We start from the raw sequence: 12179 nt of genomic DNA on the forward strand, positions 1-12179 counted from the left end.
CATCATTATACAGGTCAAGGTTTTACTGGTTGGCATGTCCCAGTTTAGCCCCTGCTGGTCAATGCCGTAACAACACCGTCTGGACCCAAAAACATCTTCCTCCATTGATAGCTATTTATGCATTTATTTATGCATTTATGCATTCAAGCTATACATTTTTAACAGTATGTTAGTTGAGTGACTTCAAGACTAATTTGGTCAAGTTTTAGAATTTCAAACAGCTGGTTTCAAACATGTTTTGTTTCTGGATAAAATTATTATTATTTTTAAACCTGTGCACATTTAAAAGTGTCCAACAGCCTTAAACCACAAACAATAATCTGGAATTTTATTAATTTAAACCTGTAAATAAACAGAAGTTTCCATGATTTTGAAAGTGTTTAAACACAGAAAAGCTATGATGTTTCAGATTCTGCACTATATACACTAACATATCAATACAAACACACCAAAGCTAACTTTAATTGAGTACACATTCTCGAAGTTGTAATGTTTAAGTTAAGGGGAAAAAAGTGTTTGTGTGTGCACTTGATTTGAGTAAACAGAACTATTGCTCACACAATTACAGTGAGCCTCGTGTGAACTGGACACGCAATAATAATATTATTTATTGATAATGTGAAATAACTGTATTTATATGCCGCAAAAATTAACACGTGCAATATCACTATTTATATGCTGCTGTCAAACTCTTTTTAGTATTATATTTTAATGTTGTAGCATTTTTTGAATTATACTTTTATATTTTTATGAGCCAGTGGAATGGAATTTCGTTCATGTGCACTCAAAATGTAGAGTTGAATGACAATAAAAAGCTATCTATCTATCTATCTATCTATCTATCTATCTATCTATCTATCTATCTATCTATCTATCTATCTATCTATCTATCTACACAAATGTAAGGAAAACATCCGTACATGTCGGCTATGTATAAAAGCAGATAATGTTAAATGAATAGTTGGTCCAACAATCAAAATTATCTGACCTAATTAATATTCATGAGATATGCAAGTAGATTCAAGCGATTCACGCACACACAAAACAGCCTGAGTTGATCCTTACAGTGTAACCCTGCTCTGGTTCCTCAATATCATTTCTCTCTCCTTCACTCATTTTCTCCCTGGACTTTCTCTCTCCAAAAATACTCGCTCATCCTTCAGCACTGCGGGAATATTACAGGCCATCTCAGCTAATTCACTGAAAACCATCTGTGCCGTCGGGCCATTTAAACACCTTCACACCTTCATCACCAGCTCTGTTACTCTATTATAACCTTCCTCATTAAAGGCCTCGCTAAATACCACAATCTGCTGCACTTTATTTTCCAAAATGCCATGAGCAGTTTACTTGAGAAACATGAGAGGGAAATGCATGTCGCCAGGGTTGGTGAGATTCACATTGATGGGGTTTAATTGCACCGGGACATTCACTATAACAACAGATCCACTTTATAAAACAGTCACAGAGGAAATAAGAAGACATTGCAACAGCCGTAATGAATCCTCTCGGCAGTCAGCGTTCCCCAGGTGCGCATGTTTACAGGCAGAATCCCAGTCTAATTAACCAGTGCCACAGAAACCATCTCTATTGTCAACAGAGCAGGATCTGTGCTAATATTAGCCGACTGTACGACTACCTGAACCCAGTCCTCAGATTCTCCTTCAGAAAACACACAGCTCACTGTTTTCATGACTATATGGAATCAATGGACACTATTTACTGTTAAAGGGATATTTCACCGCTGGAAAGATGAATGTGTATTTAAATTGGGTCATTTATGTTGAAGAAATGTGAAATTATTTTAGAATTTGGTGCCTTCTAGCCTCTAGAAATGTATTTTTGGCTCATGTGGATGAAAGACTATAACTCCCAGAATGCACTTGCTTCACTGCCCTACGAGGACACTCCCACGCCACGCCTACCGGTTACAGAGGGCAGTATCGGGAGAAATTATACAGCTAGGCTACTAGTGACTCAAAACTGAAAAGACGCTGTTTTATCGTGAGATCCCCCTATGGGCGGGTTGAAGACATGCGGGACGAGCTCCTCCTATTGGCTGTAGTCTCTCGCCTCTGGACAGAAGAGCCTCAGATGAGCTAAATGACGATTTTTGCGTCATCTGAGTTTTTTTCCCAGACACACAATACAGAAATCTCTCGTCTCAGGGGGACATGAGGGAGGGAAGCACGGTCACTCAAAGATACTACCAGGTTTCTACTGATACAAAGCTTAATGCTAATCGGTGAAGCATCCCTTTAAGACCTATGAAATCAAAATTGGACGTAATTGGTGTTGCAAGTAAATTTCACTAATAAATATTACAAAGAAATGGCATGTACACAATACGTAACACATTGAATTAAACAAGTTTAAAAAAGTTAAACATACTCCATTAATCTTTGTTTTATTGACAACTTCGAAAAATATTTTTACAGTGTGGCTGTAGGGGGCATTTAAAATGTGACAAATATAAATATGATTCTATGATATACAAACAAATACATTTAAAAATTCTGCAAATTACTGTTTCCTTTCTATCTAAGAAGAGAGGAAAAACACCCACAAGAACGACAACAGGAACAAAAGACGACGAATACAAATTCAAGACAGCCGTGACAGCAAAGCTCCTCCTGATCAAACTGATCCGCATGGATTTAGCACATTTATTGACTAATAACTTTCCTCTGAATTATAAGAAAGCCGTTCTTCTATTGAGCACTGAGAGGTGAAAGCTGTAGCCATAGAGACAGAGACATCTCTCTCTCTCCTTCTCTTTCTGTCTGTCACTCATTCACTTTCTCACGCCACTGACAATTATTCACACTGCGTTCAAAGGCACACCTGTCACATATATAAGGAGGAGGAGGCTACTGAAAGTCAAACGCTTGCTGTCAATAGGACAGGCCTCTACAGGTCGTGTGTGAGGAGCTCGACACCGGATTTCAACATTAGTGACACATTTACATTCAACATCAGGTGGAGAACCAACACAGTCCCACATCTGTATAGTGAAAAGTGAAAAAGAAGAAGAATGTATTAATATTAACATGAACTCCAAAGGTTTAACAATATGCTAAATTAATAATGACATGCATAAAAAAAAACACACTGAACAAACACTGAAAAACTGAAAAGAAATTGGCACAGCAGCAAACAATACACACTTTAGCTACACACTGACATATACTCTCATCTAAATCTGGCTGTGAAGTACATAAACATCAACAACACGCGAGAAGAGGAAAGTGTGCATGAGGGATGGCCGAGCTGTTATCGTAAACGTGCTGTGACATGTCCTCATTCCTGAAATATATTCAGAAAAGATTGATCAACAGCAGCTGTGTGTTATATTCTTCATGAACACAGAGATGCCGAAACAGACTATTCCAGAATCCTACAGAGAATTCATCAGCTATTGTCCTCCTCCTCCTCGTGTTTACCCTTCCAGACGCCTCCCATTCCTGACAAAACTATTTTTACAACTTCTATTTTTTCACAATATGGTCAGGATGAATTACACACAGGTTTATATTTAGGTTTAGAGATATTTCAAATCCTAAGGTATGAGCAGTAGAATAGTCATGCTTAACGTAACAAACACCACTAATGAATTAATCATCTAAAATATATCTATCCATCCATCCATAATAATAATAATAATAATAAATTCTATCTATCTATCTATCTATCTATCTATCTATCTATCTATCTATCTATCTATCTATCTATCTATCTATCTATCTATCTATCTATCTATCGCTATATCTCTTTCTCTCTTATATATATATACACATCTATCTATCTATCTATCTATCTATCTATCTATCTATCTATCTATCTATCTATCTATCTATCTATCTATCTATCTATCTATCTCTCTTTCTCTCTTATATATACACATCTATCTATCTATCTATCTATCTATCTCTTTCTCTCTATATATACTGTATATACACATCTATCTATCTATATATCTATCTATCTATCTATCTATCTATCTATCTATCTATCTATCTATCTATCTATCTATCTATCTATCTATCTATCTATCTATCTATCTATCTATCTATCTAAAATCAATCAAATCAATATATGCATATTTACTGTAGAGGTATGTTGTCATTTTCCAACGGCTTTGAATGGTGATCATCCAATCAGAATTTGAGTTCATCTGATCTGTTTTATAAGCTACAACGAACCATTTAATAGCTACTGTTACACTAGTTCTGTGCTGTCGTACAGTGTGACTTTCAGTCTTCATATTAACCTCTACTAACTACCATAATACTATAAGCCCGAAGATCAGAAATCAGAATCCCATGAGTCTGAATCCTCCTGGTTCTGTCACACTGCATGCATTGAGCATTAACAAGCGTGTGCGTCAATCACGCAACGTGAATCATCCACATCTGTAACGCAAATGATGTGGCATGATGAGCTACGTGCCAAAGTTTAGTACTTAGTGTCAGGATTTTGTTCAAATCCCTCACACTAAGTGTGTATGAGCGATAGTAATAGTGAAGCTCAGCCTAGCAAACACCACTAAAAGAGGCCAAAAATAGCAAGTGCTGATGTGGTCCAATGTATCTTATTAGCTCTCACTCTCTCTCTCTCACACACACACACACACACACACACACACACAGTTCCTACAGACCTACTTTCCCCTCCTCTACTTAATAGGATTTATCTCTTTCAGTCTGTGATACACAAACACACACACCTGCAGTCCTGAGCCAAGTCCTTCTATTAACACGGCTAATCTGAGACCTTCAGGGAGCGGATGAACCCTTTCTACACCTTCATATCTGAAGAATTGGGGGAATCTCACCGAAACATGTCCAGGCCTTCATTTACCTTTAAATCAATAGAAAAAAGAAAAAAACATGAGATTTTGTCTTTTGCATAAACGAAATAAAGTCTAGTTTTAGGACCATCAAAATTGCATTGTGAATTAACTATCATGACAATTAAACACATTCGATTAAACACATATATATTAATATATATATATATATATATATATATATATATATATATATATATATATATATATATATATATATATATATATATATATATATATATATATATATATATATATTCAGCAAGGGGTGCATTCAATTGATCAAAGATGACAATGATGACATTTATAATGTTACAAAATATTTATATTTCAGGGACAGTAAATGCTGTTCTTTTGAACTTTCTATGCGTTTTCTATGCATTAAATTATTAGTCAATTAATAGTAATTTGCATAAACGAAGTCTAGTTTTAGGATCATCAAAATTGCATTGTGAACTAACTATCATGACAACTAAACACATTCGATTAAACACAAATTAACATTAATAAATTAATAATTTTATTCAGCAAGGGGGGCATTAAATTGATCAAAGATGACAATGATGACATTTATAATGTTACAAAATGTATAATGTTTATATTTCAGGGACAGTAAATGCTGTTCTTTTGAACTTTCTATGCATTAAATAATTTTCAACATTGATAATAATAATCAGAAATGTTTCTTGAGCAGCAAATCATCATATTAGAATGATTTCTGAAGGATCATGTGACACTGAAGACTGGAGTAATGATGCTGAAAATAAAAATACAAATAATATTATTATATATAATTAATGTCAGTTATTTTCTCACACACACACACGCACACACCCACACACACGTGTATGTATGTACTTATTCATTCTGAGGTGAACTATGACCTGGACATGTTCTCGACAGGTTTAAGACTCACTCACCTCTCTAGTATTCACACATAAAGCACTAAATCACACACTTATCAAATAAACATTATGTCTCTTAGGACCTCAGAGTCTTATAGTGATAAAGTGAAGCCCGTTAGAGCGCGAGTGAAAATTATAAATCATCCCAAAATAGAATATAAACCAAAACATCACAACACGTGACCTTCCTTATCCCAGTTGCACAGCCCTTAAATCATCACCTTTACAACCTCGAGGACATACACACACATAAACTACATTACTGTAATTCAATCCTCATGATACACACTAATCAGTCCAACCGTCATCTACTCAAATGAACACAGTTATCCACTTAGCTGGACGCCATTCTGCATAATACTCAGACAACGGCCATTTCCAAACCCTTTTTGTCAATGAGTTCTGGATCATACAGTTGATGTTAATGGCCCTGCATGATTGACAATCTCAGGCATTAAATAACATTAAGAATAAATCACATTTCAAACTCAAATAGTCTCTAAAATGGAATCTGAATCAAATTAGTACAGCATAATTTAATGGTACAAGCTCACTAATGGTCTCAAACTAACTTAAGACAGACACACACACACACACACACACACACACACATGCAAAGGGCATGTTTTCTTGAGATCAGGTGGTCTGAACACAGAAATAAGGTCATGCAAGTCTTTTTCAAGTGACTTGAATGGAAATGCTGGCCTGGATTACACTGGCCTGCCAATGCATCTCTGAAGCATTTGATCTCATGGCGTACACATCTACAGCATTTCAGAGCAGAATTACAGATTCCATGAGAAATACTGTGTTCATTTCATTTATGGACAGATGGAGAGAGTGGGAGAAAGAGAAGAGCGTGTGAAAGGAGACGAATGAAAGGTTGTTGAGGGTGTAAAGAAGAAAGAGATTGTAGGAAGAAAAAGCATGAGTGGGCAACAGGCGGAGAGATGAAAGAGTTTCTCACTGACTCTCATAAGAAGGAACGACAGATAATAACAGAAAACACTAATCGGACAGACAGAATGAGAAAGAGAGGAGAAGATGCCAGTGCAGAGAACTGACCAACCTCAAGTATGATCCGGTTTCTGGAATAAACAGCAGATATATGCCTGTATTAATCTGAGTTTTCGCTCATGCAAACTAGGATATGTTTTTTTAATGGCTGATAATGATCTAGACAGCAGGGATGCGAATGACCTTTATAGAGCGTAATGATGTCAAATAACATTTGCTGAATATAAATGAAGAGTTATTTTATAATATTTACTCAAGATGACAAAAAAAAATAAAAAATGTAAAACAGAATTGCTGTATCCATTCTCAAGGCTGTTGGTAAATGATGTACTGACACAAAGCACTTCATAAATAAGGCAAAATGAGGAATGTTTTAGCCGAATATTACAAAATAGCTAAATATTTGCCTGGCATATCAATATCATATCTTTTTTTCCCCCTAACTAATAAATATACACTATTGTTCAAAATCTTAGGGTCTGTAAGATTTTTTAAATGTTTTTGAAAGACGTCTCTAATGCACATTAATTTGATCAAATATATTTTAAAATGTGATTTCAGTTTTGTCTGTTCAGCATCATTACTCCAGTCTTCAGTGTCACATGATCCTTCAGAAATCATTCTGATATGATGATTTGACTCAAGAAACATTTATGATTATTATCAATGTTGAAAACTAATTAGTTTTTACTAATTTTGTAGAAACTGTAATACTTTTTTTCAGGATTCTTTGATGAATAAAAAGTAAAAAGATGCAATTCATGGCACACTTGTCTGTTATTTTTTTGAAAGCTGAAGTGTGTAATTCTGCATCATAAGCACCACCAAAAGAAAACTGCTAAAAGAATGACTTCAACAGGCTTCCCATACAACTCCTTGTGTGTGACAATCAAATAAAACCATTTGAATGTGCCCCGAAGTCAGAATTAACACTTTTCAACCAAACATCTTTTACTTTAAAATGGAAAAAAAAAATGGCACATTTCCGTTTTAAAGACATTAAAGGTACACTATGTAATTTTTTGCTGCTATGGCTCTTATTAAAAACGAAGGTGTAGCTCGTCGAGAGCAGTGGAGTTTCATTACACCGCAGACGAACTCTTCCGCTTCTTCCAGTCATATATGTGGGTATTTAGATACATTTGAGTGTGTTGAAAGTTATGTTATAATGCTACTCTGTGCGTTCGCTACTATGACACACTTGTTGCACACTGCAGTGAGCGAGATCGATATTAGGCATGGTAAAACATGGTACTCGCATGTAAATCAAGAAAACGAGATTTAAACAAAAAGACTAACTGTGTTGAGCTGTATAAGAATGATTCGTAATGTATCCAAACAGTTGCTCACCTGTCAAATAAAACACATAATATAGTAAAGCGTCTTTGGTGTTTCCATGGTTTCTACTAAATAAAACAACGGAAATCGAGGGTAACGCGGGTATGATGTCATTGATCCGGTCCGTGTCCTGGTTAAAACTGCTTATTTCTCTGGATTTAAAAATTCTTGGTAACATTTGGGATAATGTAAGTACACAAGTCAACAAAATATTAGGGATGCACCGAATATTCGGCCACCGAAAATTTTCGGGCAAAATTTTTTTCGAAAAGAAAGACTTTTATCACCGAAACAATACGGCCGAAATGTTGTGATGACGCAAACAGAAACCGCGACCTGCACGTGCTTGTCGGAAGCAACATGTCTGCGGTGTGGACGTATTTCAGTACATCTGAGAAAGACCCACGGACAGCGATTTGCAAAACATGTAATGCCGAAATTTCAAGAGGGGGTGCATCTGCATCTGCAAAGACTTTCTCCACGTCGGGTTTAATTTATCACCTGAAATCCAAACATTCCGATCGCTACGCTGAATATGAGAGGAACGCGGCACAGGAAAGGAAAACGCCTCCGAGCACGCCCACTCCGTCTGTGGCGGACGCTTTTGAAAAGGCAAGGAAGTTTTCCAGTGATGGTGTCAAGGCAAAAAGTGCATTACACAAAAGATTATGGAATTCATTGCCTAAGATGATCAGCCATTCTCTGTCGAGGAAGATGTGGGATTTCGTAGGCTGATCGAGCACATTGAGCCCCGTTAATATTCATAATAATGCAAGTAGAATGGGCTTGTCTAGTGTTTAAATATTTATTATCCACTTTGCACATCTGCAATTCTTGGTGCATTTGTTGTTGTTAAAGTTCTACAGTTAACATATGGGCTATGGCAGTCTTTATTTTCATACACTATTATGTTGAAGGCCTACAGAGAAAATATTGATGTATCTTTAAGCAGTTGCACTTGTCCTGAATGCACTTTCTTGCAGTAGTCCTACAGAGAAAAATTGTAAATGCACTTGACCTAAATGCACTTTGTTTTTATGAGAGAACATTTAATTTTAAAACCTTTCTGCAGACCAGTAGGCCTATACATTATTATTTAATGTACACATGAGTGGGGTCAAGTTAAACATTTTAGTTTGAATTTTATTCTATACTGTGCATTATTGAAATGTGTAGGGGTGGAACGGTACACAGAAGTCACGGTTTGGTTCATACCTCGGTTCAGACATCACCGATTTTCTTTTAAATCAATGTAGAATGTGTAACTTACTCACTGTGTTGGGTGACAGTTGTAGGTTACAGTTTGACAAAAGTTTACAGTTTGACAAAAGCACAATGTTGTGTTTTATTACGAGTGTACACAAATATAAGTAAACACTTTTCAGTTTGAATGATGTCCAATGAACAAAATGAGTATGTTTTTATGTTTCCACTGTTCGATCGCGCCCGCGCCTCTATGAACACACACAAACACACACACACACAAACACACACGCACGCACGCAGGCACGCACGCACACACACAACATATTCCAGCATTGCAAACTTGACATCGCAGCCTGTCCATTATAGCCTGTCTATGATTATAGCCATAGATATTATGTCTATGATTATAGCCCATAAGTTATAGCCACGGAGCTTCAGAGCTAAGGCGGAGCTACAGATTAGGTGTCCCTAAAGAACCCGCGTATCTAACAGTAGTTCCGCATTACATTAATTAATTTGCACGCGAGTTTTATTTATTTTTATACCGTGTATTCTCTGTGTGTTTTCATGCACCGAACCGTGACGCCCGTACCGTCTCGGTTCAATACGAATACATGTACCGTTCCACCCCTAGAAATGTTCTAAATAAATATTTGCATAATTTTTTATTGATTTATTCTTTGAAACTTTGATATTAATTTATGCAATGCCTTGATTTTAGTAAAGTTAGTCAATTTATTTCGGTGTTTCGGTTTTCGGCCTTGGATTCGGCCAAGAATTTTCATTTCGGTGCATCCCTACAAAATATATAACATTCTTCAAGTGGTTTTTGGATATTTTAATCCCAAAATCTTACATGCATGTCACAGTTTGCTGATGTCTATATTCCAATAGCTGTGGAGCAAATAAACATCTTTTTACACCCGAATGAAGTCAAAACTGACCTTAAAGAATCACAAATATGATAAGCATTTCATCATAAAAAGGAGTAAATATCACAAGTGTCTCATGTGAGGGGTTTTAGAGGTCAAACAGAACAAAGAGTGAGAGCTTTATTAAACAGAGGATGACAGGATAACATGTCTTTCTTCAAACTGTCTCTATGAAACATCAGCTGATGAAGACAACACAAGCCATGACTCATATTTCCCCAGTTTCATCTTTCTCAGTCATCTCTTCTTTGCTTCCTCGCTCTTTCTCTCGTTGTGCTAAAGGACGTGGCGTTCGCATCCCGAACCGTCACGGCACCTGCAGCTTTAGTGTCAGACACTAGAATTCATCATCCTTACGGAGTCGAACGTCTTTCTCAGGACAGCATCTGCTCTAACCGCAAGAACCAGACAAAGACTGAACGAGACGCAACAGCTTTTAACAGCACTAATGATATATTGTCCAGGCTGATAAATCAGGCACTTTACAGACAATCTGAGGTTATCGCATCAGCTGTTAACAAGTTACTGTCTGTGCCAATCCACAAATCTACCAGAACCTTGTCAACCAATAATACACATCTTCTGCTTGATGTTTAGAGTGAATTACAAGTGACTATTGTGTACCAAAACATTCAAAACCTTGTATAAGTCTCATTTGATTTATATTCCGTAGGGGTGTAACGATACCCTCATGTCACGATTCGATACATATCACGATACTGAACTCACAATACGATATTATTGCAATACTAAATGTGGTATGACATTGGGTGTGTAAATGAATAGGCTTGGACTTGGTGCCTATTTTAGATGAATATGCTTGCACTCTTTCACTGGCTAGATATATTTAAAATAATGTAGGCCACTTTTTACTGCTTACAACATATTTGGCATTATATAACCCACAAATATTCCCCCATTGCATTATTATACATTATATTTAACATTATATAAAGGAGTGTAATGTAGTACTGACACTTAAACTTCTTAAAAAAAATTCTCACACAGTAATTTTTATTTTGGATGAACTATACACAATACATACTGTCACTCTCCACGATACACTGCATTTTCGTATTGCGATATATTGTGACACGATATATTGTTACACCCCTAATATTCCGATATTGATGCATGAAGGCCGATATAATGGCAATACAACTTGAGTATGAGAGCAAATGTAATGTACACACACCCACGGGCATAATTTCCTATGGGGACTATGGGGACAGGGGGGACATCATGTTATTCTCTCTGTCAGTAAAGTTAAAGGATTAGTTCACTTTCAAAAATTTTTTTGCTGATAATTTACTCACCCCGATGTCATCCAAGATATCCATGTCTTTCTTTCTTCAGTCGAAAAGAAATTAAGGTTTTTGAGGAAAACATTCCAGGATTTTTCTACACAGAATGGACTTCAATGGCAACCAACTATACTAATGTTCAAAGAAGGTTCATATGTCCGTCTCAATGCAGCTTCAACGTCTCGACACGATCCCAGTCGAGAAATAAGGGTCTTATCCAGCAAAACGATCGGTCATTTTAAAAAAAAAAGTTTTTTATTGTATACTTTTTAACCACAAATGCCCGTCGTGTACCATATCTGAGATGTGCGACGCATTGCGTCATCATGTTGGAAAGGTCACCTGTCACGTCATCTATCTAAGTTAATATTTGTCTGTGTACTCCAGTTCAAAAAGGTAGAGAAGGGCGAAAAATGTCATCTCGTTTTCTCCTCCAACTTAAAATCGTCCAACATCTTTGTTTTAATTTATTATTATTATTATTATTATTATTTAAATTTTTTTCGTGACCTTTCCAACGTGATGGAAAAGTGCATAATACGTGGCGCATCTCAGAGATGGTACAAGACGGGCATTTGTGGTTAAAAAGTATATTTATTTATTTTTGTTTGTTTGTTTGTTTGTTTGT

General features: G+C 36.2%; 1 protein-coding gene across 3 annotated transcripts in view; it reads right to left on the reverse strand.

Moving 5' to 3' along the window:
- LOC309485173 (uncharacterized protein) overlaps positions 1-12179 on the reverse strand; it is a 57050-nt gene that overhangs the window by 42572 nt on the left and 2299 nt on the right. The window contains exon 2 of one of the 3 annotated variants that reach the window (XM_082151861.1): positions 4835-4860. The exons of 1 other annotated variant lie outside the window; for it this stretch is intronic. The gene's annotated coding sequence lies outside the window, so the exon portion shown is untranslated. Of the gene's footprint in view, positions 1-4726; positions 4811-4834; positions 4861-12179 lie in introns of those variants that run through there. One more of the 3 variants, XM_082151862.1, reaches the window with a different exon arrangement.

Source organism: Leuciscus leuciscus (genome assembly GCF_965113295.1).
Source record: "Leuciscus leuciscus genome assembly, chromosome: 21".
Lineage (NCBI taxonomy): Eukaryota > Metazoa > Chordata > Actinopteri > Cypriniformes > Leuciscidae > Leuciscus > Leuciscus leuciscus.